Genomic DNA, 26,643 nt, shown 5'->3' with positions numbered 1-26,643 from the left:
CAAAGGTATGCTGTTGCTGAGTCATTACCTTTGTTCAATCCAACATCGTTTGCTAAGAAAGGCAACAAATTGTCTCTGGCTACAGCTGATTCCGGGTCCTATAACAATTTCATCCCAAATGCTGCTCAAGCTACAGTTGCTCTGATGTTCCCAATACGCACGAGTGCAATATTTGTCCCTATAATAACGCCTGGTGAGAGATTACAGAAATGGAATAACTGTGAGCTCCCTTATGCTATTCCTTTCAATGACTTATACTGAGAGAAATGGATGGCTTTGGGCTGCCCAGCAGTCAGCACTTCTCTGTTTCCCAGAAAAAATAATCTTGCTGGATTTAAGCATAGCTCTGATCTGCCCAGCAAGCAAGTTCTCTGCAAGGGCTGAGTGGCTGACTTTTAAGTGTTCCATTTCCTAGACAATACTAACCCAACATTGAAACAGCATTGCCATGGAAAAGTAGGAAGAAGGGAACACATTGTCCACAAGTAACTCTGTGGAAACAAAATCCTCAGCGTCTGGGTGCTACGACAATTCTTTGGTTGCTAAGTGAAAAGTGGCTCCATTTGAAGTGATTCATATGAAGTTGGACAAGGAAGTTCAATGTATGAGAAGCAACAAGGCTACTTAAAACAATATCCTTATTCAGGGAAAAGGGGATCCTTCCCCAAGGATTTCAATGACCTTTTGGTAACCCATGAGAAAAATACCCAGAGCTTGCAATCAAATCTAAGAATACAGCCCTTTATCGGTATATGGAACAGAATAGTCCACACTCTGCTTCTGAGATTTTGCTGATATTGAGTAATTTCATGTCATTAGTTAGCTGGGCATTACTCTCCTAATGCAGAAGGAATGACAGTGATGTTTATTTTGCTATCTGTGCACTTTTGGAAGCCATTTGCTGTCACAGTATAAAAACCATCAAGTTGGGAAAAATGAAAATTGGAATGGTAAAAATTATTGATGAAGGCTACAAATAAGTGGTAGCAGAGAAATAAGTGAAGCGGAGAACTGTGTATTGTGACAGAACAGTGCTGTGGGGAAAGCATTTAAATGTCATCTTTAATGCTGTGGATCAGATCATGTTGCCAAGGCATGATATTGTAAAGCATAATTTTCATTTTCTTTCCTTTAACCATTTTTGCTTCTTCATGTAGGAGGCCAGATTCTGGCCCCATGTTCCATCCTATTTGTGTTGCACTGATGGACCAAAAGGGCTGAGTAGCTTCTCTAATGGGCCAGCTAGAGATTCATCTCACGCTGACTCTCACTGACTTTTGGAGCTGTATTGGGATGGGTTGGACAACAGTGGTGATATTGCTGGGAGTTCTTTGTGTGCCAAAAACACTTAGGCAACGTCAAGTTCCTGGTGGAGAACCAACAACAGCAGCAAGAGCTAGGACTGCAGCAGCTTGCTACCCAACAGCTGCTCCTGCAGTTGACAGCTCAACATTGGGGGGCAACAACAGCTGCTGGCAGCCTTAGTTCACCTACCTATGAACCCACCATCTGTACTGGTCTCTGGCTGGAAGGAGGCCAGACTGACTGACTACCCTGCGTCCTGACCAGTTAATAGGCCCTGGAGCAGTGCAGTGAGGCAGCGTGGACTCCCTCCAGCCAGAGTCCAGCACCCCAGTGTTTAAAATTGCTTTCATAGTTGCTCATGTCCATGAGCCCGCTAGCACATGAGACTAAGATAGCCAAAAACTTCCTAGAATTTGCAAACGTCGGTCTGCCATGCAAACAACTGTATGCGGCACAATGGAGGATGTCAGTGTCAGAGGAGAATTTGACTGGAAGCAGATGATTCTGGCAGCCTCCCTCTACATCAGGCCTGGGCAAAATATGGCCTGCAGGCCAAATCTGGATGCAGTGGGGAGCCCCATGCAGGCTACCTGTTTCACTACCCATGTCGCATGCTGCTCAGAAACACAGCTGTGGGGCAGTTTCGCTTTAAAATCTGTGAGCTCTGAGGGGAGGGGGGAACACTTTAGGAGCTGCTCCTGCCACCAGCACAATCCCATTGGCCGGCTTTTGTCCAGAAACTGGCCAATGGGAGCTGCCTGTTTCAATAACAGGCAACCAAGGAGCACCACACTCCCTCCCCTATGCAGCTTGTAATTATTCACAGAGCACATGGCTGCAGCCTATGCAGCGATGGGGCAGGCAGGGAGGCTGATTCAGGAAAGTGCTGGGCTGCTGGCTGGTAAGTCTCCTGGTCCAGGCCTTTTTCTGGCACCTCAGCTCCTCCCTCCCCCAACCCTCTACCTCCCACTCCTGTCCCCCTACTCCACGTACCCAAATCCTCTGCCCCCTCCTGCACTTATATCCCCTCCCAGATCTGGCAACCCAATCCCCTACCCCAGATCACAGTCTCTTCCTGCCCTAGCTCACAACCCAAACCCCTGCACTTCAATACCCTGCACTCCTTCCTGAACCCCAATTCCCTGACCTAGGTCATAATCCAACCCCCTGCACCCAGTCCAGTGTCCCAGGTCACAACCAACTCTTTCATCCAAACTCCATCCCAGATCTCACTCTCCTTCTGCACCCAACTTCCATCCCAGACCCCGCATGTCCTCTATTAATATCATGGAAGAGTGAGGCCCTCAACCATTTCCAAATTCTTTGAGTGCCTCCCCCCCATCAAAGATTATTGCCCACCCCTGCTCTACTTCCTGTAGAGCTGCTATGATAGCTATTTTGTGATATTTTCAAACAGAAACCATATTTGAACAACTTGACCTTAAATTTCATTCTTCTCTGGTAAGATGGCATGCTAAATACAAAATATAAAAATAAATAAAAATAGCGAGAAATGGAAGTTGAAAGATCTACATTCCTCCTCAGTTTAGGAGCTGTGTGTAGTTTTAATCCATAGCTGCATTGGGCAAGGGTCACTGTCTACGCATTAACCTTTCCTAGGGCAAATGTGCTTTTCTTGCAGCACACGCCACTCTGGTTTAAGCCAAGATAAACAATCACTTGCTCTTATTTTCCTTCTGTCTGTTATTACTTTTCTTTTAACTCTTTCTTCGTGCACGTTTTCAGTCCATGTTTATTAATCAATCAACTCTTCTTAATTCCTTTCTGCCAAATATTTGCTATGTATCTTTCTGCCTCCTGATATCCCATTATCCTTCTTTCTCGCACCATCCTCCATGACTGCTAGCCTAGCACTGGCAGGTAGTATCATGACTACCATTTCTCTTCCTGCAGCCATATGTGTCTTTTGCTGCATATCAAAATGGTCCATGTCTCTGTGTTTGCATCATTCACCTCTCGTCTCTTCATGTGACATAGATCTATTTGACTATTTGCCCCATTTTCATTGGTTATTTATTTTATTTCTGATAGGGCACATCTACACAGCAGGTCTAAACTTGAAATAAGCTACACAACTTGAGCTATGCTTATTGTGTAGTTTAAGTCAAAATAGCTTATTTCGCTGTCTACCCAGCAGTTATTTTGAAGTAGGCCACTCTTTCCCTGACTTCCCTTGTTCCCCCTACAATGAGGTTTACAGCAGTTGGCGTAAGAAGCCCGTTATTTTGAATGTATTTCAAAATAATGGGCTTACTGTGTAGATGCACACTACATTATTTCAGAATACTGAACATTATTCTGAAATAACACGGCTGTATAGACTTAGCTTTAATGTTTATTGACCTTCTTTGACTCAGTCATCTTTAATCAGCTGCATTTTTTCCTCTTTATGGCTTACCAATAGTGGAGGTGTTTGCTGCTGAGGCTCTGAATGCAAAACGTGTGTCACACCCAGGCATCTTGTCTCTTTCCGTTATAGTGAGTTGGCTGGGGTTGTACAGAGCATCTTATATAACGCCAATGGTGGGCTTGGCACTTGACAGAGTAGTGCACAGGGTCTCTTCCTAAAAGACCTTACTATCTACTGAAAGAGGGTGCTGGCTGGAATATAACAAGAAGCAGTCACAAAATTAAGGAATCACAGAAAGTTCCATAATTTCTGTTTAGTTTTTTTAAAATAAATATTTCATGTCACCTAGTTGTTCGTAGTTTTGTGCAGGCACTTTGGCTCTTTTAACTTCTCATATGCATCTGCGAGGACACGTGTTCTGTGACAAGGGGTTCAGTCTCTGCTTCAAGACAGAGCAGCTTGAAAGGACTGCTGCCCTGATGGGAAGGCACAAAAAAAACCTGTATAGTTGATATGATCCAGGAAAATGGACAGCTTCACCATCCCAAAGGCTTCCCTGCAGTCAAGCCAGCCTGGTGTTAGCAAAAAACTGATTTTCCACTGAGATATTGGCATTTCAAAGCTGATTTATTGGTTGCAGTAGCAGAGTTATGATTTGTCCGGTCTACCTGTTTGTGCTAGAATGTATCCCTGTATCCATGCCCTACCAGCTATAGTAATAATCTTTGGAAAAATATGCTAGTGAGGCATCATTTGAAAACTCGTAACTTGCTGATCATTATTGCCCTGATAGGATATGTGTGTCAACATTGTATGTGAAGTTATGAGATTAAGTGTATGGTATTCTTAACACATTACAATCAGAGATTGGCAAAAGAGCCTGTCTCAAACAAAGGAACATGTGCTCTGTTTAATTTGCATTTCATCAGAAAACAGAGTCATCAAGCAGGAAGGGGAAACAAAAGAAGTTCTAACAGGTGAGGAGAAGCAGCAGGGAACATCCTTCTATAGACTTCATTCCCTGAATCTCAGCTGGAAATGTTTTCCAAGAAGGGGACTGACACTATAAAAAGGGGGGTCAAAAACCCCAAGGGAGCTTCCCCTCCTCCCTGCTCTTTTATTCACTGCATCACAAAGGACAAAGGAAGCAGACTTTGAACTGGAGAAGTGGTGAGAACATTTTACTTTGAATTTAATGTAGTTTGTTAAGTTAGGAACCAGTTGTGTTTTATCTTGGTTTTTCTTGTAACTATTTTGGACTTTTATGCCTCATTACTTGTACTCACTCAAAATATCTTTCTTTTTAGTCAATACACTTGTTTTATTGTTTTGTCTTATCCAGTGTGTTTAATTTGAAGTGTTTGGGAAACTCCATTTGAAACAACAAGGTGTGTGTGTCTTATTTCTGTTAAAGAAATTCAGATTGTATATGAATTTGCACTGTTCAGGAGAGGGCTGGGCAACACAAGGCATACATTTTTGGAGAAACCTAGGACAGTTTGGTTTACCCTCTGGGTATATCTACACAGCAACATGATTTTTGAATAATGTCAGTTATTCCAAAATAACATATGTTGTGTATAGACAGTAAGTTTGTTATTTCAAAATTAATTCAAAATAGCGGGCATTTTACTCCAACTTCTGTAAACCTCATTGTACGAGGAGTAAGGGAAGTAAGAGGAAAAGTGCTCTATTTCGAAATAAGTGCTGTGTAGATGTGCCCAAATTTGAAATAAGCTATGGCAATTTAAGCAACGCATTTAGCGTGGCTTAAGTTGTGTAGTTTATTTCAAGTTTACCCTGCTGTGTAGACAAGGCCAGAGTGTGTTGGAATCACTCTGTAGCATAACCAGGGCTCGACAAATAATATAATCTACTCGCCCGGGGTGAGTAGATTGCAACCCAGAAGAGCCGGGTTTGGGCGATCTGCGCATGCGCAAAATGATCTGCGCATGCGCAGATCGCTGGACAGCACGGCTGGTGAGCAGGGCTCGCCGCGGTTCAGCGAGCCCTGAGCTTAACCAATGTTTGTAAGAGGCAAAGTGTGGCTGATTGGCTATGGCACATGCAGACTTAGCTGGGAGTTACTTGCATGTACTCCAGACTGGAGAATACAGCTAAAGAGCATAGTAAAAAGAATCCCAAGTTAGACAGCAGGGTTGACACAAACCACTCATTAGTCTGAATTGTTCCCTGGGCATTTCACAGTGACATCTGAGGTTATGTGAAAGAAGTGCTACAAAATGCAAGATGCTATCATTGCAACTGCATTGTTAACATCATTATTGATTTGTTTTCTTCTGAGACTTGCATTTTTCTCATGGGTCACTTTTTCCTCTTATTTCCACACGCATCTTCTCCCTCTCACTGCTCTCTGGCCAGTCTCCCCTTTTCTGTGATTTTTTTTTTGTAATAGACTCAGTGGATTGCCATTTTATTAGGTTCTCCTTGTTGGTCTATACAACATATATGCAACATTTTAAATGTTTTATGAAATTCTGGGGACATAATACATACTTGCAAATAACAATATTTTTAATTCCCTAAGCCATTGCACTACATTATTGATGACAAATGTCGTTTTAAAAAATCAAAGCCACTTAAAAATGTCCCTTTCAATGAGAAGCAAACATATGAAAAGCTCTGGTTAGTAAATATAGTTTAGTGGTGTGGATCACTATCATTAAGTTAAAGAAACTGGATTTATCTCAACACAGATTTCTATATTACAGGATGTTTGTTAACACGAGGCATTGAACTGAGATTTCTAGCTATTTACTTGTAGTCCTCAATAAAGCATCTATCTCATTGTAGCATAAGACAGAAAACTCAAAGGAGAAAACAGAACTGTGAATCAGAATAAAGGGATATGATACAACTTGTACACTGCAACAGTCAACATAGCATCCTCATGCAGCACATATAGCAGGTGAGAAAATCCAACATAGAAGTCCATTAGGTGATGGAAGCATGAAAGTGCATCCATAATAAATACAGTCAGTAAGTCTTACCCACATATACAACGCTGTGTTTATGCTATCATCAGCATTCTAGATTAGAAGCAACCTATTTTTAAGGTAGTTGTATGACTAGCCTGGTAGAGTAAATGTATGCTCGGTGTGTTTCTCCGGTATTTCCTTTCTGCAGTCCAGCTGGTAAAGGAGAGCCTCTCTGTGCTCCTCCCATCACAATACCTGATATACCACTGTGTAGTTTTCAAAATGTTTCATTCATCAGCCCAATGGGAAGAATTCTGGAGCACTGGTAATTTACAAAACAGTTTGCAAGTCCCATAGTAGCTAATGTAGTTTTAAGATTGAGAAAGCAGGATCTTCACACTCCCCTAAAAGACATATCACTAAGTATATAAAGGATAGCAGTATTCTTGAACGAGACTAACATTTCCTTCCAAGGTGTTTGGATCAGTGGATGAGCCCCTCCAAAAGTGAAAAAGGCCCACCAGAGTGCACTATATGACGTCCAGCATCTAGCTAACTATGTTGAATCTTCTTGTTGAAGGGAAACACTCTATAGACATTCCTGAAATGTCAAACTAATTCTCTTTTAAATGAAGAACCAAATGTGAGCTTTGTTTTACAGTAAAGTTGGCATAGAAAGAAAGTCAGTAGCTCCAAGAATAGTTAGAGAACAAAAATTATCTTATGTCTGAAACTTCTCAAGCAGGCAAAAAGGAGTACACTTTAGGGTTTCCACATTAAAAATAGATTATGTATGACTTTTTTACATAGGAATTACACGCTAGATCAGACCAATGTGTGTCAGTGGTCAGCACCAGACATTTCATGGACAAACACAAAAAACCCCTCCACCTCTACTGTGAAAAATTATGGAACATCTGTTTCTTCCCAGCCCTGTCAGTGACTGCTTGGCGTGTGTCCTGAAGCATGAGCATTTATTAAACAATTTTTATCCTGTCTAATATAACTCTGTTCACCATCCATATAAATGTCTAATCTCTTAGAGCTGACATTCGTATTGCTTGCTCTCAAGGTCTGAGTTCAAATGATATTCAGTGAATTAAAGTATTCAGAGAATAGCTAGTCTTTAGGATCTGTGCCCCAGACATGTGACCGAATCAAGTTTCAGATGTGACAGATTACAAATCCCTTGGTACTTTTCTGAGTAGTAAGGGAGACATACAAATATAAGAGATGAGCAAAGTGATTCATGAAACATCTTGCCATAAAAGATACTGATGACATCATTGCTTCCACAAACAGTTGGCATAATTTATTAAAGTTATTTACAGAAAGGAAAGATAATTTAGTGAGTATAACAAAATGAACATGTTCATAAGAGAATTTGGATTGATTCAAGTCTCTTCAGTTAATACTGGATCTTTTACCTGCCGAAATACTTGCTCAGGTAGATCAAGGGCCCAGACAATCATTAACTGTTACTACAATAAACCTCTACCAGATCTAATCATTTATCAAACTGCTGCTCTGCATTTTCCATTGACTGTCTGACTCACATACTGTCCACAGCTCTCCGAGTCTTGTTGCATTGTTTTTTTCATTATTTGTTCTATTGCCTATGTTCCTATTTTAAACAAGCTTTGATATTATATATATGATATTCTCATTTAAACGATTTTCCATATTATATTTATGAAAAGTCATAAAACTGACTCTGTAAGCAATTATTTTAGGTTCTGATTTAAGGATGGACAACCCAATATTTAAAAGACAAAAAAATAATTTAATTGCAGCCAAGGGATACGTTAAAACATAAAGGAATAATCCATATTTGTGGTACACAGGCTCTGTAATTAGATACACTTATTATATTTTCTATCACAACCATGCCAAATGAGATCACGGTTCCACTCTGCTAGGCAGTGGACAAATGCGTAAGAGCCAGTCTCAGTTCCAACAACATTACAGACTAAATGGACAAGAGGGACACAGGAGGGCAGGAGAAAGAAGAGCATAGAGTGGTAGATGTTTAACATCACACAGCAGGTCAGTAGAAGGGCAGGGAAATGTTCCCAGATCTCTTGAGGCTCCGCTGCATCCACTAGATCAGTGGTTCCTGATTTTATTTGGCCACGGAACCCTTTTCAGCTTAAAATAATTTCAAGGAACCCTTAGGGTTCCCAGAGTAAAATTTGACAAGCAAAAAAAAAAAAAAAAAGCCCTGCCAGAATTGTTTGAGCAAAAAAACCTGCAAAATACTCTGTCTCTTTAAGAGGGGGCGGGGCAATGCCGTGTTCTTGAGTAACCCTTACTTTTGCTTTGCGGAACCCTGGGGTTCCACGGAGCATCAATTGGGAAACACTGCACTAGATAGACCTCGCTACCTCTCAAAACCCTCTCGCTTATACACGCTCTGATAAGTATGCACAGCTAGTATGAAAAATAACATTCATTTTCATCTGTAATCTATTCCTATATGTACATCTGGCATTTTAGCTCTCTGTCTCCATTTTCGGATAATTTTCTCAGAACACTCCCTTTTGGACTGAAATGTCTTTCATTTGGTCTCAATGCAGAAATACAGCTTTTATGTTTCATAAAAATATGTTGAGCAGTTTGAGTTACCTGAGCATAGTGTTTCATACCTGTTAATTATTTTAAAACAATATTGTTGTAATTAGGCTTTTAATTTGTAAATTTCATTTAAATAAGAGCACATTATGAATTTCTGAAGCTTTAATATATTTTCTAACTTAAAACTTAAAAAACAAAAAAGCCCTCCACATCTCTGCACTAGGGATATAAAGCGTTGATTAAAATGGTAGCTATGTATTTGCTGAAAATCTCAGAGGTTACACAGTTACACGTGCTCCGAGCTCTGCAGCATAAATAAGCTTATTTATATTGTAGAGCTCACAGCAGAGCCTCAGAAGAAGCAGGTCTGCCAGCTTCCTATCTTTCCTAGGCAGTTTGCTCTTGGGCCCTTAATAATGTCACTTTGAAAAATTGCCAACTGTCTTCAGTTGTGTTTCCTGTTAGTCTTGCTTCCCATGGGACCTGGCCTACCAGCTCTCTGAGTTTACTAAAATCTGCCTTTCCTGAAATCCATTGTCTCTATTTTGCTGTTCTCCCTTCTACTCTTCCTTAGAATCATCTATCATTTCATGATCACTTTCACCCAAGCTGCCTTCCTCTTTCAAATTCTCAACCAGTTCCTCCCTATTTGTTAAAATCCAATCTAGAACAGCTTCCCCACAGTAATTTTCTCAACCAATCTGTGATCTGCTGTGTTAGTTTCCCAACAGATGTCTGGATAGTTGAAGTCCCACATCACCACCAAGCCCTGAGCTTTGGATGATTTTGTTACTTGTTTAAAAAAGCTTCATCCACCTCTTCTACCTGGGTAGGTAGCCTGAAGTAGAGCCCTTGTTATGGGAAGAAGCCAAGAACACTTTAGATGACACCATCCTTGTTTTTTACTCCTTTTAACCTAACCCAGAGACTCTTAACAAGTCTGTCTCCTACATTCATCTCAGCCTCAGTCCAAGGATATTAACTAGTGGTTAACTGACTAGTCAAGTAGTCGATGGAATTTCCATCAACTATTCGACTAGTTGATAGGCACTTCCGGATTCCTCCTTTGAAATGTACCCTGGGGCTCTTGTACATTTCAAAGGAGGAATGCGGAACTCCACGTGCAGCCCGGGGCCAGCGGGAGGTCCCACTGACCCTGGGCTCCACGTAGAATGCCAGCTTTGAAATGTACACAGTTCCTAGTGGGAGCTCTTGTGCATTTCAAAGTGGCAGCGCATGGAGCCCGGGGTCAGCGGGATACTCAGAATCAGCAGTGGGCTCCATGCTGCGCTGCTGATTTGAAATGCCACGCAGAGCTCGGATCAGCTGGGGACTCCCCAATTGATCCCAGGTTCTGCAGAAATGCCACAAATGAGCCCAGGACCAGCTGTGGAGCCCTCAACTGACCCTGGGCTCAACGTGCAGCTGCACCAAACAGCTGATCCCGGGTGCTTGATGTTTCAAAGTGGCAATGCTGCACAGCTGATCCCAGGCTCAGCTGTGTAGTGCTGCTGCTTTGAAGTACCCATTCTTCCCCCCTTTTGCTGCCTCTGATAGATGCAGCAATAGGGGTAGGAGAATCGACCAGTCGACTAGTTGACTGATTATCTGATAAGCATTTGCTTAGTCGACTAATCCTTAACATCTCTAATCCACGTGTATTCATTTTTAATATATAAGGCAATGCCTCCACTCTTTTTCCCTGCCTGTCCTTCCTGAGCACCCTTCTATCCTGATATTCCAACCGTGTGTATTATCCCACCAGGTCTCTGTGATACCAACGATGTCATAGCTGTGTTTATTTACTAGCACTTCAAGTTTTCCTGCTTATTCCCCATACATCTTGCATTTGTATACAGACAGCTAAGATACTGATTTCATTTTTCCCCCCGTTCTGCCTTGTCCCTCTTTTATCTTTGCTATTTTGTGGACGTCTGAAATATCTACTTACTTTTCTATCACAAAGTATCAGACATGACTACTGGTGATGGGGATGTACTTGCCCCACACTACAGAGGAAGGGCAATCTCGGCAGCGGAAGTTCTGCCCCCTTGCCCCTGCTTGGCATGCTTCAACTGCTGCTACAGTATAAAGAAGAGGAACCCAGATCAGTCATGGCTGATTGCCAAGAAGGGAGGACACCCCTCACCAGCTCCAGCCAAGGAGCAACAGGAATCCCAGAATGCAGGCGCAGGAGACACCAAGACCATAAGAACATAAGAATGGCCAGACTGGGTCAGGCCAAAGGTCTGTCCAGCCCAGTGTCCTGTCTGCCAACAGTGGCCAATGCCAGATGCCCCAGAGGGGGGAAACACAACAGGGAATCTTCATATGACTCCTCCCCTGTCATCCATTTCCAGACAGGTGTCCAGATTTCTGCAGATGCCCGAAGGTAACAGTCAGTGTCCCTGCAACATCGCCTTGTTTTGGCGATCAGGCAGAGATTATATTCACCACCACCAGGACCCAGGGTTGGGACCTGCTGAAGCAGGAAGGAGGTGGGTTCCACCTCCCTCCCCAGGTGATTCCCTTTTGCAAGGTGGTCTAGCAAACTCCACTATTGACGCTGGCCAACAGGGAGTCTTACTGATTCAAACACTAGTCTAGGCTATCATGCACTTACCTCACCCCATAAGTGATGAGGTATATTTGCCCAATTACACTCCTCAATAAATTATGGCTGTCCTGGTAATCTCTCTCCTTTCGAAGGTATTCTAAGTGCTTCTCAGAACAGCTGTTATCTATCCCAGTCAAACTGGTGCCCATGATTTCTGCCTACGGTTGTGTGCATTTTTCACAATGAAACACCAAAACAGTTAAACTGTGGAGACTTCCTATATCCCCAGTGCATAGTGGGTGGATCTCAGACTAAGGATCAATGAGAAGGTGCATTCTCTACCTCTGTAACTAAGAAGAAGGGGTCAGACTGCTCAACCACCTGAGGTCATTTCCCCACAAGACAGAGAAAGGAAATGCAGACAATGTAGATGCTCTGAGAGCTCTGGGATGAGAGAAGATGCCACCTACTCAGCCAGCCCTCCTTCCTTTACACATTTTAATCAAGGATGAAATAAAAGTAAAATACCCACTCTACATAAGTAAAAAAGTCAACTTTGGGAGCAGGCTGAGTGTGGTTGGTGACAGCAAACTCCTGAAAAAAGGGTGATGAAATTTCCTGATTCTTTATGAAACCAAGCAGTTTGAGCAAAACAAGTTGGCTTTGGATCACTATCACTCTCCAGAGCACAACAAGTGGGTGTGGCACTCTGTAGAAATGTCTTTCTGCCTTTCAATTGAGGTCGGGTCTACACTTATAGGGAATGTTGAAGCAAGATACATGGATGGAGTTGACATACTTTGTTTTGCTTTTCCCACTGTCCCCACAAATGCTCCCATCGGCTTCCCTTACTCCTCACACAAGCTTGAGTATCGGCTGGTAGCAGGAGCGCCCTCTGCATTCGATTTAGCAAGTCTTAGCTAGACTTACTAAATTGAACTCTAGAAGATCGACCATGGCAGCGTTGATTTTACATCTAGTGAAGACATGGCTCGAGTCTCTCTGTTGTGACAAGAGATCTAGTTCTTACAGCCCTGTTCTTTCTTGAAGGGCAGTAGAGAGGCAGAAAGAGTGCAAGGAAGGAAAAAACATTGTTGTTCTGATGTGGTTGATATCTGTTGTGATTATACAAGGTGAAGGCAATGAAGAATCAGGCCCACGGACTTTGTTGTAATTGTGTAAGATGTACAAAAAAAATCAGCTTATGCCTATTTCCTAGACGATGCACATGCAGTCTAGATAAAGAGCTCTGAAGCACAGATAACCCACCTCCCCATCTGCATTCCATGCAGTAGTGTCTAGAGATCTGTATGCATAAAGGAGCTTTAGTGTGGGTAGCTTTCCCTTAGGGATTCATTTCCAGTCACTCAGCTCCAGTTTTTCTGGAAGATCACATTGCATAAAGTGGTGATTGGACACAGTCAATTTACACATAATATGAATCAATCCCAAGAGAATGGAAAATCCCAACCTGAAGGAGGAAAACCACAACGTTCTTTAGGGGAGTTTCCTGCTGGGAAATCCCCCCCAACAACTGTGCCTAGAGCCAAGGCGAGTTCCCTGTTGGGCAGCGGCTGTGCATACAAGGTAAGACCAAGAATTTGCAGGATTTGGGGAAAGATCATGTGTATGCAGAGCACAAGGACCCAGTTCTTGTGCTGTTTGCTTTTGTATTCGTATAACCCAAGTTGACTGAGGCAGGAAATAAAACTCATACATTAAATCCACAGAAAAGATAGCCCTTTAGCCTACAGATGCTTAGCGCGCATGTCAGAATGCAAAAACTGCCCCAGTGGATGACACTGTTGAGAAAGGGTGGGGCACTGTACTCCATTTTATAATTGAGGGGAATTTGAGGCATAGCACAGTGGCCTGGCTTGCTCAGGAGGAGAATGTAATCTAGGGCAGAGTTGGGAATTGTCACCCAGGAGTAGTGAATGCAAGGCCCCCTGCTTTAACTACTAGACCTGTGGTTCTCAGTTTTGTTCTGGTGACCCTTTTCATACAGCAAGTCTCAGAGTGTGACACTCCCTCCCCCCTTACAAATTGAAAACACTTTTAAAATGTTTAACACCATGATCAATGCTGGAGGCAAAGCAGGGTTTGGGATGGAGATTGACAACTTCCAACCCCCTGCCCTCAACTCATGGCTCCCTGAAAAGTCCCAACCCTCATTCTGAGAACCCCTGAACTAAGATCCATTTGGAATCAGAACCCAGGAGTCCTCCTTATTCATGTAGATATTCTTTGTGGTATGGACTGACTTTAAACCCCCTTCCATAAAGAAGTAGGGATCCATACATGAAAGGCTATGCTGAGATCTAGGGGGTGGGAACAGTCAAGCACTGTGTTTATCACAAGTAGGCACTGTGCCCCACATCTGCAGGCACCTAACTCCTTTTGAAATCAGTATGAGTGAGCAATATTTAAATCCGTTTAAGGATCTGGGCCTGCAGTCTGTTGGTTAGACCACTATGCAACAATTCAAGGGACATAGGTTCTATTCGCAGTGCTGCTGGGAGACTATGCTTCAGTTTCTCAGACTTCACCATGCCTCAGTTTCTCAATTTCTGGAAGGGATAAAAAGACCTCCTTTGAAAAGTAATTTGAGACCTACCAATGAAAAGTGCTATGCAAGTGCTACATATTGCTGTTATAAAATCATTTTTGGATAAATGGGAATACAGGCAGTCCCCGGGTTACATGGATCCAACTTACATCAGATCCCCACTTACAAACGGGGTGAGGCAACCCCGCACTAGCTGCTTCCTCCCAGCAGACCAGGAAGATGCGAAGCTATGCCCCTCCCCAGCAGACCAGGGAGATGCGGAGCTGCTTTTCTCAGCAGACACCTCAGCTTGAGAATAAAGGACTGAGGGAAGTGAGGTGTGGGAGAATAAAACTGAGCCCTGGAGAAATGTTCAGCTAGAGTTTCCCCTACAATATGTACCAGTTCCGACTTACATACAAATTCAACTTAAGAACAAATCTACAGTCCCTATCTTGTACGTAACCCGGGGACTGCCTGTATAGAGAGTTTATAAAATTTTCTAAGCATATTCTAAACTCTTTGTCTTCATTGCCCTATCGCCATTTAAGGAAAGAAGCTGTTGTTTCTCTCTGCAAGAGCTGCAGCCTTAATGATCCTATGTTACAAGGGCCCAATTTGATGATACTGGAGAGACCTGATTCCTCCTATTAAATTCAATAGGAGCAAGATTGTGTCCAAAGGCTGAAAAAAAAGTTTTCCATTTGAAAAAAATATAAAATCAGAAAATTTCAAAACTGCTGTAAGATACAGTCCTTGAGCCTTATAATTCCATGTCTGGTGGTGGGGGGTGAGTGCATGGAACAGAGGCTGTTAGTGGAATTCAGTGTTTTTTCAGTGGCATTCACCTGGCAAGGAAGGGAGTATTTTAAATCCACAAGACAGTAAATTGTACCATTTTAATATAAGTATAATCTGGCTATTTTTACAGTTAAGATTTTACAACATTTATATTAACTACCTCCGCACACACAAAAATTTGAACTCTAGGAAAAATATGTAATCGGTATGAAGAGAAAAATTCTCCAAGCATCTAGAGCAGCAACAATTCTCAAAAATAGCCACCATAGCACATGCGGCCACCAGAGGCTTTTTATGCAGCTACCACCTGCTGGGTAGCGACGCAGGCAAGGAGGGGAGGGACAGTACTGGACTGATGCACAAGCTAAGTAAACTACAGCTTAGGGCCTCAGATTATGAGGGGGGCTCCAAATACAAAAAAAGACTTGCTTTTAGCTGCATTCTCGCCTATGCACCCGTATATATGCAAATACTTGCAGATTGACTCAGTGTTGCCCAGGTCCTTCAGGACAGGGCACTGGAGGTGTGGAGGGGTTGGGGGGAGGGGTGGAGATGTGCAGGACACTGGGGATCAGGGCATGTTTTCTTCCCCAAGTCACCCTCCAGACCACCTGCAGCCTGTTCTTTTCCCCCTCCCCAGGCCATCCCACAGGCTGCCTGGGATCGGTTCTCCCCCCCCCCCTTCCAGCTCACCTGTGGCTGTTCTTTCTCCCTCCCCTCCAGGCATCCTCCCCACAGAGGCTGCCCATGACCTGTTCTTTCTCTCTCCCCCCATGCTACCTCCAGGTTGGTCTCCTCCCCCACTCCAGCCAAACCCCCAGCCTGCCTGAGGCCTGTTCTTCCCCCCCATCAGTGCTGCAACCAAGGGCTGGGAGCAGGCAAGGAAGGGTTTGGGGCAGGGGATGCTACTTACCAGGTGTGCTGGCAGGCAAGATGGTAGAGCCCCAACCCTGCTGGCCACTCTCTTGGTGGTGTGGCTGCCCCCAATGGACACTGCAGGATAGCTCTCCCCTGTGGGCTCACTGTCCGCCCCCCTCAGTGGCCACTCTCAGAACATGGCCCTTTGAACAGCAACCCCTCCCTTTGCTTGTTATAAAAAACAGTCCTTTTCCTGGGACTTCCAGTTGTCTTGGCACAACCAAACCCTGACCTTGCTTTATGTTAGGAGAAAAGGAATCTGCATACCAAATTTGGTGGCCCTAGCTCTCACGGTTCAGGAGGACTTCTTGAACAAATGGACTCACAGACATAAATAAATTAATTAATAAATATAGAATCAACAGTTGTAGAGTTATCTGATGTATGTGTGTATATATATACATATACTGAGACAGAGAGAGAGAGAGTGAGAGAGAGAGAAAGCGAGTGTGTGTCTGTCCATGTGTCTGCAAGTCCATTGATTAGATAGATAGATGGATGAGGTGTGTGGGGATAGATAGATAGATAGATAGATAGATAGATAGATAGATAGATAGATAGATAGATCGTTTACCTTGTGTCCTCAAGTATAGCCACTCACAACTCTCACTGGACCTTTAAAATGTACTATGGATACAAGCAACTCCTACACATACATTAGCAAAAAGATCAAAATATTTTTCTTTTATAATCAGTTTGTGTACTGCGTACACTTGGCAGTAGACTGTATATTGTCTGTTTCACTGGTTTCCCTGTATAGTTAGTTCCCTTTGTGGTTTACATGAGTCTTTTTAATGGGTTTCACTCCTTTCTTGCCATGTAAAATTAGGTATTGTCAAATCACAAAAAATAACTAGCATTCTGAAGCTGAGAAGTTTGAGCTCATAGTGATTGTTGCTCTAGTATTTTATAATGTATGTAGTAATAATAATGATAATAATAATAATAATAACATAATAACAATACCTATCATTTACATAGTGGTTTTCAACCATAAATCTCAAAACACTTTAAAGGTTGCTAAGTACCTTCATGTTTGTGTAAAGTTTTACCAAATCAGATCTCTCCATGTGCATTTGTGATAATGGACACCCACTTTGCAATTAGTTTGTGGATGTGTAATGATTACTACACAATTGCAGAGGAATCAGGCCCTGAGACTCTATAATGAAGTATCTAACTGAATTTTCTTGATCAAATCCATATTGGATGAGTATCTGCATTGCACTGGTTAAGCTACCAAGGCCTGTGCCAACATGCATTGGATTCAGTGTAAAGCACAGAATGAATTCTCTGGACACAGTCTCTGTTCATGTTCCAAAGGTCTAGTCAGAAATCTGTAAGAGGTAGCTCTGTTTTGCAGCCCGACTATGCAGTTACTACTAAAAGCAAACAAAGGTATTTTTGTTAGAGGCAAAACAAATCTCTTCTTCCAAAATCTAAACCCTGAAATACAAAGCAAAAGATACTGATGCCATGCTGTTCATTGCACAGTGGTGAGTGAGCTCCAGACAGAAATCTTACATGTTCTAGAGTCTGAAATCAGCCTGCTCTTACAGCACAAGAGCTAAACCATGACTTTTACCAACAGCACAATAAAGAGAATGGCTGAATATTTCAGTTTTATCTTTCTTCATTACTGATCTCCTGGTCCAATTGATCAGGAACTGGTTCAGAAATAATGTAGAGTCAAATGTCTTATTGGTGACTATTCCTATGATAGCTATATTCTATAATTGTTTCTTGATAATGGCTTTACCACCTAAAAATAATGCAGGTAGAACTGGACTTTGTGAAATCTGATGTTTTTTCTCTGATTGCTTATTTGGAAAAAAAAGCATTAATTAGTACTAAGTTTACTACTGCATTTCCTTTGTTCCTTATGAACCATTGGGAGTTACATTTTATTTTCTTATTGGTCTTAAATGAATCTGTAAAACATTCATTTTATTGGTTGGCTGCATTTATTTCTCAGTAGGTGCTAGGTTTAGTTTAGGAGTTGCTCTCTTTGTGCATGTGATAGTAACAGCTGCAGATTTTGGGTCACTTAGTGTACTTTAAAATATAACAACTTAAAAAACCACAAATAGTCTAGTAGCACCTTAAACACTAACAAAACATGTAGATGGTATCATGGGCTTTCGTGGGCACAACCCACTTCTTCAGATGACTGGATTTTTGGAAATCCAGTTCCAAGAATAAATAAGGGAAAGGGGTGGGGGAAGAAGGGAAAAAAATGGAGAGGAGGAAGAAAAAAGAGACAGTGAGAAGATAAGCTTTAGAGGGATAGCGGAGTTAATCTTTAACAGGAAAGACTTAAAAAACAACAAATAGTCTAGTAGCATCTTAAAGACTAAATTGTTACAAGAGGCTGATAAGAACCATAAATTTGCACTTGGAAAGGAAGATGACAAACACCAGATTCTACATAGACACCAAGAACCATTGGCACCCTCATAGTGTGGTTGGTTGATATTGTGCGAGCCATCTGATATCACCATTCATACCATTTGCATGAGAATTAAACTTGTGAATGAAGTTAAATTCTAATTCTTCTGTGTGTATTTGGCTTGTGGAATTGGTCTGAAACAAATGGCAACTTGGAGATCCATTAATGAGTGTCCAGGAAGATTAAAGTATTCTCCAACAGGTTTTTGTGTGTTGCCTTTTCGGATATCTGATTTGTGTCCATTAATTCTTTCCCGTAGAGACTATCCAGTTTGGCCAATATACATGGCAGAGGGGCATTTGATGGCATAAATAACATTAGTGGATATGCAATTAAATGAGCCTGTGATTTGGTGGCTGATGTCAGTGGGTCCAGTGATGAAATTGCCGGTATAGATGTGCAGGCAGGAGTTGGCACTGGGGCTGATTGAAGGGGTGGATTCCTGGATGATTATGATGAACGTGTGTTGCGTTGTTACTGGAAAGAATCTGTTTGAGACTAGGGGGTTATCTGTAAGCGAGAATTGGCCTTTCTCCCAAGGCCTCTGAGAGGTAGGGTTCATTTTCTAGGATAGATTGTAGATTGTTGATAATGTGTTGGAGGGGGGGAAGTTGAGGACTGTAGGTGATAACAAGTGGAATTTTGTTGTTTTCTCTTCTGGGCCTGTCTTGAAATAGTTCATGTCTGGGTACTTTTTTGGCTCTGTCAATCTGTTTTTTCACTTCAGCGGGTGGGTATTTCAGTTTTAAGAATGCTATATATAGAACTTGCTAAAACAGAAGGAAAAACTATGTAGCACTTTAAAGTCTAACAAGATGGTTTAATAGGTAATGAGCTTTCGTGGGCCAGTCCCACTTTCTCACGAAAACTCATCACCTATTAAACCATCTTGTTAGTCTTTAAAGTGCTATATAGTTTCTTCTTTTCTTTTAGCAAGATCAGACTAGCACGGCTACCTCTCTCTATATAGATCTTGTAGGTGTTTGTCTCTGTCTGTGGGATAGGAGCAAATCTGGTTGTATCTTAGGGTATGTCTACACTACAGCGCTAATTCGAACTAACTTAGTTCGAATTAGTTAATTCGAACTAAACTAATTCGAACTAACGGATCCAGAACTAAAAACTAGTTCGAATTAGCGTTTTGCTAATTCAAACTAGCATGTCCACATTAAATGGACCCTGAACTGGGGTTAAGGATGGCCGGAAGCAGTGCCAGCAGGGCATCAAATGAGGACTTAGAGTGTGGAGCTGCTGTCTCAGGCTAGCCGAGAGCTGTGCTTAAAGGGACCCGACCCCCACCCCAGACAGACAGTTCTCAGAGGTGCCCCACTTGCAAAGCAGTCCTGGCTTGGAGTGCCCTGAGTGCCCACACTGGGCATATCACAGCACTCGGCCATCAGACCGGCTGCACTTGCCGCAGGCTGCCATCTGCGGAGACGGGGCAATTGGGGGGCTGCAGGAGAGCTTCCACCCCCAGAAGCCCGCAGAGCCAGCCCAGTCCTCCCCATCGGGGGCTCGTACCCCATTCCTCTCTCACCTCCTTCCACTTACCCTTCCCTAGCCCCCCTTCCTGATGTACAAAATAAAGGACAATTGTGTTCAAAAATAGAATCTCTCTTTATTGAACAAAACTGGGGGAGACTGGGAAAAGGAGGTGGGAGAGGGGAAGAGAGAGGGTGGGAGAGGGGAGGGCAACTAAAATGATCAGAGGTTTGGAAGAGGTCCCATATGAAGAGAGGCTAAAGAGACTGGGACTTTTCAGTTTAGAAAACAGGAGACTGAGGGGGGATAGGATAGAGGTCTATAAAAGCATGAGTGGGGTGGAAAGGATGCATACAGAAAAGTTCTTCATTAGTTCCCATAATAGAAGGACTAGAGGACACCAAAGGAAAGGAATGGGTAGCAGGCTTCAAACTAGTAACAGAAAGTTCTTCTTCACAAAGCAAATAGTCAACCTGTGGAACTCCTTGCTGCAGGAGGCTGTGAAGGCTAGAACTAGAAAAGAGTTTAAAGAGAAGTGAGATCAATTCATGGAGGTTGGGTCCATGGAGTGGTATTAGCCAAGGGGTAGGAGTGGTGTCCCTGCCCAAAGTTTGTGGAAGGCTGGAGAGGGATAGCACGAGACAAATGGCTTGGTCACTGTCGTCGGTCCATCCGCTCCAGAGTCCCTAGGGTCGGCCGCTGTCGGCAGACAGGCTACTGGGCTAGATGTGTAGCCCCTTTGGTCTGACCCAGTACGGCCATTGTAAGCTCAGGGCTCAGGGTCGGGGGTCTCAGTGGACCCCCTTGATTTTCATGCACACCTGTTCCTGGGTGGCCAGGCTGGCAGCTCTCCTGCCCTAGACGGCCGCTTTCCTGTGCCTAGTGTGGAGGTCGTGGACGAGGTCCACGATGTCTGCACTGGACCAGGGAGGTGCCCGCCTCTTGCGGTCCTGGGCAAGCTCCCGGGAGCCGCTAGCCTGGTCCCGGGAAGAGGGGGAGGTCTGGGGGGCATCGGGTGGCTGGCTTGAGCCATGCCAGGTGCAGGGTCTGCTGGCTGGGTGCTGGCAGGCTTGCACCTGGCACGGGCACTGTAGCCAGCCCGTGCCCCTTTAAGGGGTCCGGGGCCGGGAGGGGGGCAATAGAGTTTCCCTGGTGTTGGCCAGAGTGGCCACCAGGGAAAGCTGGGGAGGGCTAGCCTCACACTAGTTCGAATTAAGGGGCTACACACCCCTTAATTCGAACTGGTAAGTTCAAACTAGGCTTAGTCCTCGTAGAAAGAGGTTTACCTAGTTCGAACTAAGCACTCCGCTAGTTAGAATTAAGTTCGAACTAGCGGAGCGCTAGTGTAGCGCCTATCAAAATTAATTTGAACTAACGTCCGTTAGTTCGAATTAACTTTGTAGTGTAGACATACCCCTAGATAGAAAGTTGAATGATTATAATTAAATTTTGAAATATAAGGAAGAGAAATTGAGGAGATACCTCTGGTCTTTGAATAGTTTTTTTTCCCTACAAAGACAGTGTGTATGTGTTGATATTGTTATTCACAAATCAAAAACGTCAGTGAAATAAATTAGACAAAAACCTACTGGATTTGCAACTTCTCTCATATTTCTATTTTATAAAAGTTTACATTGAAACTCAACATATATGAATTCTGTAAAACTCCAAAAGTTTTGACTGGTCCTATTCCTCCCCAAAGTGCCAGTAAATAAGCAAGAATTCAGCTTTGGTGAGTGATTGACAATGTCAAGATGAACAAATACTTGGGTAAGCAACAGCATGGACCCAGCTATAGTATATATCGAGTGTTATACAAGAGAAGGATTTCATGGCATCTTGCTACAGAGAGACATAATGGGGGGGAAAGGGTCCACATTCACCACACTCATCAGACTACTTTCTCAAATAATTATTTACCAAGACTTTCACATCACAAAGTGACATTCACGGATTGTCTATGAAGGCAGCAGCATATAATTTTTCCAGCAATTTCAAAGCATGAAAACTATGCACATCTTTTTCAACATGTGCTGTGAGGTTTGGGGAGGGGCATTAGATGGGCCTATAATTAGAATTACAGTTTCAGCATTGAAATTCAGCAGTTCAGCCAGTGGTATCAACAGTGGAAGTTGTAAGGAAAGACTAGCCCTGCTGGATGCTAAAATCACCAGGCCAATTTACACTACAGCTTTCACCTTTTCTACTTCCACTGCAGATGCCCAGAGATGCCAAATGGTGAAATACAGCTAAGAAGAGGTATTAAGCAATCAGGACAGGAGGATCACAAATCCTGAGACTACTGATATACAGAATTAAATGGAAAAAGTCAACAACAGACACGGGAAATAATAAGTAGGATAACTGCAGGCATTAACATGGTAATGGAATGCATTCATTTCCCAGGTAAATTAGTCACTGTGCCAAAGACAGCAATGCTCAGCCAATTATATACCTGTAAAAGGGAAAAAGAGTGAGAAAAATGTCAAAGGTAAAAGGAAAAACAAAGAAGAAAATGTGTTTGAAGAAGAAAAAGAGAGCAGGAAAAACTGCAACAGAATAATAAAAATACACTCTGCCCCAGTAAAATGACTTATGTTCTACTTCCTCAGGAGACTTGCTGTTCTAAAATGCATGTAGATGGTGGCTAGTACAACAGCATCCCTGCCTTAGAAAAGAAACACACACGGTCAAATTATTTTAAAAAATAATCAAACTGATCTAGACTGGGACCGACAGGAGTACAACTGCAGGGGAAAACATCCCAGGAAGAGTAAAATGAACACAAGCACATAAATGTGTCTGCATAGTGCATTATATAATCTGTGTGCAGTACAGCACGGAAGACAAGGAACCCATTCAGCAGCACAGCTTCTTATCCGACGAGACCTATCTTGCGACCAGCGGAAGAGCAAGAGAAAGGAGAGAAAGCGAAGCGCTGCAGTGAGCGTGGTTCCAGCGCTGCTTTTCCCCTCCCTAAGCAGCAGCGCTTTCCCCATTGGAGAACACGTGTGACAATTCAGGCTCTGCCTTCCAAAAGGGCCAATCCCGGAGTACAGTGCCTCTGCAAGCGAGCAAGCGCCTCAGCCAGCTGTGCTCTCCAGTGTGGTCCTCCTTTCAGTGCAAAGATAGCTGTACCCCCACCTTCTGTTGACTTGGAAACAAGCTCTCTACCTCCGACTCCTCCCACTACAGCCAACCAGAAACTCCCCCCCACCCCGTGCTGTCTTCTGTGTGATCACTAAACACCTCCCTGTCTCACACCAGGGGACCACGGGACACAGACGAGTGCTTCTGTTTTTTTTTTTTAAGGAAGAAAATGAGTAAAAAGCAAATTTTCTCCCTCAGATGGGCTTTTGGTCTAATGCCTCTGCAGCTGCTGTCCAGCCTCTCCCTGTGAAGGCTAGTGACTGATGTGAAACAGGGCCACAGGAGAGACGAGGAAGCTCTAGTGGATGTGAACATTTGTACTGGTGAATTGAAGAGGTGGTGGCTGCCTGCTTGCCTGGCTGTGAGGAGGTAAGTGAAATGCTCTGCATTTCTCTCTGGCTCGCGTAAATCAGATTAAGGATTAGCATAACTCCTCTATTTTCTCAATAGGAAGGAATTTGAAAAGGGGAGGAGGGAGAGCTGTGATTTTGAAACAATAGAGACAGGTTTTGCTGACTGAAGGCAGAGCTGAATGTCACTGCGAGCTAGAAATGTTTTACTGTGTGGAGAAAAAATTAGCAAGAGGAGGAAGGCTGCTGATACAGTGCAATGACCTTCCCAAGGGATACTGGCCTTGTGTCAGCTCCTGCTTCAGTCTGCTCCCTTTTGCAAAGAATAAAGTCGTCTCCTTCACACTCCCAGATTCTACCTGAGCCATATAAAGGTCCATTGTGCTTAGCTAATATTTCAGAAAGGTAATTAGCCAGATTGTCCCTGCTAGCAGCCATCCTTCCTCCCTCCATCCCCTCACATCCCCCTCACATTCCTCTGTACAAGACCTAGTGCGGGATGCAGATAGCATGACATTAATTAGAAAAAGGCCCCTAGTTGAGGGATTCTTATGACAGCATGTCTGGCTCTGAAAAGCAAGCTCTGTGGTGCTGGGGCGCATTATCTCATTGTGTGTTCATGCATGTGAAGGCGTGGAGAGGTTTTATTATATTAAACTGTACATGTGCATGGTTCCCCATCTGCAGTTCTGAACCACAAGTTTTTGGATACGTGTGTATCTACATTTTAATAAGTTACCGAAACATGGAAAGATACTCCAGGAAACTACAGCTCTGCATACCTGCAGGGAAATACATGCTAGTTTTGTTTCTGGTGACAGAATCCTTCTGTTTGTGGCCTTTGCTTTATACAAACTGTTTGTTTGATATATGCTTGCACTATATTTATTCTAGAGGCTGCTGACCTATTGTGATTACATTTTGCTTATGCAAGATTTGTGAAAAATTCAGTGCTTTTCACTCAGCATTCATTGATATGCTATTATTGACATTACTGTCTGCACAATATGTTCATAATATTGACTCCATAATTCGCGCCATTGTGGGTCACACCCTTAGGGTGACAGACAAAAATCAATTTCACTGTAAAGGGTATAGTGGTAGGTCAGTTATAAAATCCTGCCAGTGTGAATACTTGTATGTGTTAACAAGAAGCAAAAACTATTGTTTTTTAAGGAAGATTTATTTAGTCTTATGAATTTAGTCTCACCTTTATATCCAAGTGAGAACTACAATCCTCTGTTTTGTGCAGGTGTATTGACTTTTCTTCAGTAATGCAGATATCTGGTAATGGAAGGTGTATTTTCAGCCTTCTGCTGGAGACAATGCTTCATGCAATTAACATGTCTCTCATTACTGATGTGGTTGGGAAAATGTCACCCAAAAGGGATTGATCTCTACCTGGGACAGAGGACACTATCTGAGGGTGGGCTCACAAGGAAGGATGCTTTCTGCAAGAGAGCAGGTGATGTATACAATCAAGTAAAGGAGCTCTTGGGTATGCAGCATATTTAAAATTAAAGCCTTTGAAATCCACTAGTACCAATGCATTGGATCTTATTCTTGCAGAAGAGTCCTTATTCTGTGGGGATGTGCATGTATGAAGGAGAAACCAAATAATCTCCATGGAAGATTGGGGAGACTTTTCTCATGTCTAAGAGGTGGACCCAAAAGATGAATCAACTTACAAATTACCTAAAGAATGCTTCCCAGTATCCCAGTTTGTGGAATGTTCTCTTGCTTCAGTGATTGGTGATGAACTGACCTGAGACTCTTCTGAAGTAATTATAGAGTCAGGGACAATAACCTTCCAGTTGCAACTCATGACATTTTATGCCATTATAAAATTGCTTTTAGGTGCCACTGGTCTCCTTGTTGTCAGTACAGTAGAGATTTCATCGACAGGGCTTGTGTTTTAATTTAGCCACAATAAAAGTATTTAAAATTACTTTCAGGTGGCTCTGAAAGTCTGAAATGAAAGTGTTTACCTTGATTCAGGTCAGTTTACATGTGAAATATGTTTTCTTTTATTAACAGTAAAAAGTTAATTTTTATAGGCAGAACCAGAAGATGGAACCTGGCCCTCCATCTTAGGGAAGGCGTGTTGGGGGAAGGGTAAGAGAGACAATCTTGTTAGTGTGTGGGGAAACCTCAAAATAGAAATATAAAGGATGTTGAAAGTCAGCACAGCTCTCTTGATGTCAGCATACCTATGTGAATTTACACCAGTTGATATGGCCCACAGAATGAATTCCCTTCTACCTTCAGCAGATCATGATCTCGCCTCGTATAGACTGAAGTGCAATGATGAAGAAGTAAGGGGGCAATCTTATCACTTTGTTTTATTCTGATTTGAATCCTTGATTCACATTTTATTCTTACTTTAGTGTATATTGCAGTAACATCACTGTTTTCGGAAGGGTTTTCTCAGATTGATAGCTAGTTCAGTGAAAGCAGAATTGGCCCATTGTCTCTGCTTAAAATCCTGAACTTGCTCTTAGTAGAGTTAATGAAAGTTTTGTCACTTATTTTAATGGGAGCAAGAGCAGTCTCAATATGAATGTGCCCAGGTCCATTATGTTTGCTTATCAATTTCTCCTAAACCCTCTAAGAACAACAATGCTGAACAATTTAATGGCAGATTTTAGCAAGGTCACTGGCACAATGGCATATTCCATAACTCTACAACATCATCAACTCTAATAAGCAGACTATCAGAGATCAGAAATCACATTGTAGTTGCTCTGAAATATGCAGTGTTATTGCTAAATAACTGGTCCTCCATAAACACTGTAAAGATTGATGCTTCCCACTTGCTCCAGTAACAGCATAATACAATGGCAATCAACACATTTTTGTAAGAGTTATATCAGATACTGTACCTAAGTTTAATTTCAACTGTATTTTTACTGATAGCCTGGCTTATCTCTTTAGACCATATGACTTCAGATTCAAATCAGTACTAACACCACATTCCATTACAAGGAAGAACCTAACCAGTGGGATGAGCTGGCCTGTACTGAAATATATATACAACAAAATGTTGCTCTCCATAACACCAGGTTACATGCTGGCTCCCCACTCCTGGGGAGGCTGCACTGTAGGCTCTGAATATAAAGCTTATTTTATCTTTATACTGCAAAATGCAGCCATGTAACGGCAGGGATTTTAGCTGTTACATGATTACATTTTTAACCAC

The 26,643-nt window shown here is 42.7% G+C and overlaps 2 protein-coding genes across 4 annotated transcripts in view; one reads left to right on the top strand and one right to left on the bottom strand.

The window, feature by feature from the left end:
• Positions 1-26,643, bottom strand: part of RSPH14 (radial spoke head 14 homolog) — a 213,261-nt gene that overhangs the window by 4,718 nt on the left and 181,900 nt on the right. The gene's annotated exons all lie outside the window — the stretch shown is intronic.
• GNAZ (G protein subunit alpha z) overlaps positions 4,713-26,643 on the top strand; it is a 169,644-nt gene continuing 147,713 nt past the window's right edge. The window contains exons 1-2 of one of the 2 annotated variants that reach the window (XM_089775255.1): positions 4,713-4,846; positions 22,163-23,463. The gene's annotated coding sequence lies outside the window, so the exon portion shown is untranslated. Of the gene's footprint in view, positions 4,847-22,119; positions 23,464-26,643 lie in introns of those variants that run through there. The other variant, XM_075898003.2, reaches the window with a different exon arrangement.

This window comes from Pelodiscus sinensis, chromosome Z (assembly GCF_052426305.1).
Source record: "Pelodiscus sinensis isolate ZL-2025 chromosome Z, ASM5242630v1, whole genome shotgun sequence".
NCBI lineage: Eukaryota > Metazoa > Chordata > Testudines > Trionychidae > Pelodiscus > Pelodiscus sinensis.
The sequence above is the reverse complement of the archived record's forward strand: the minus strand, read 5'-3'. Positions and strand labels throughout refer to the sequence as shown.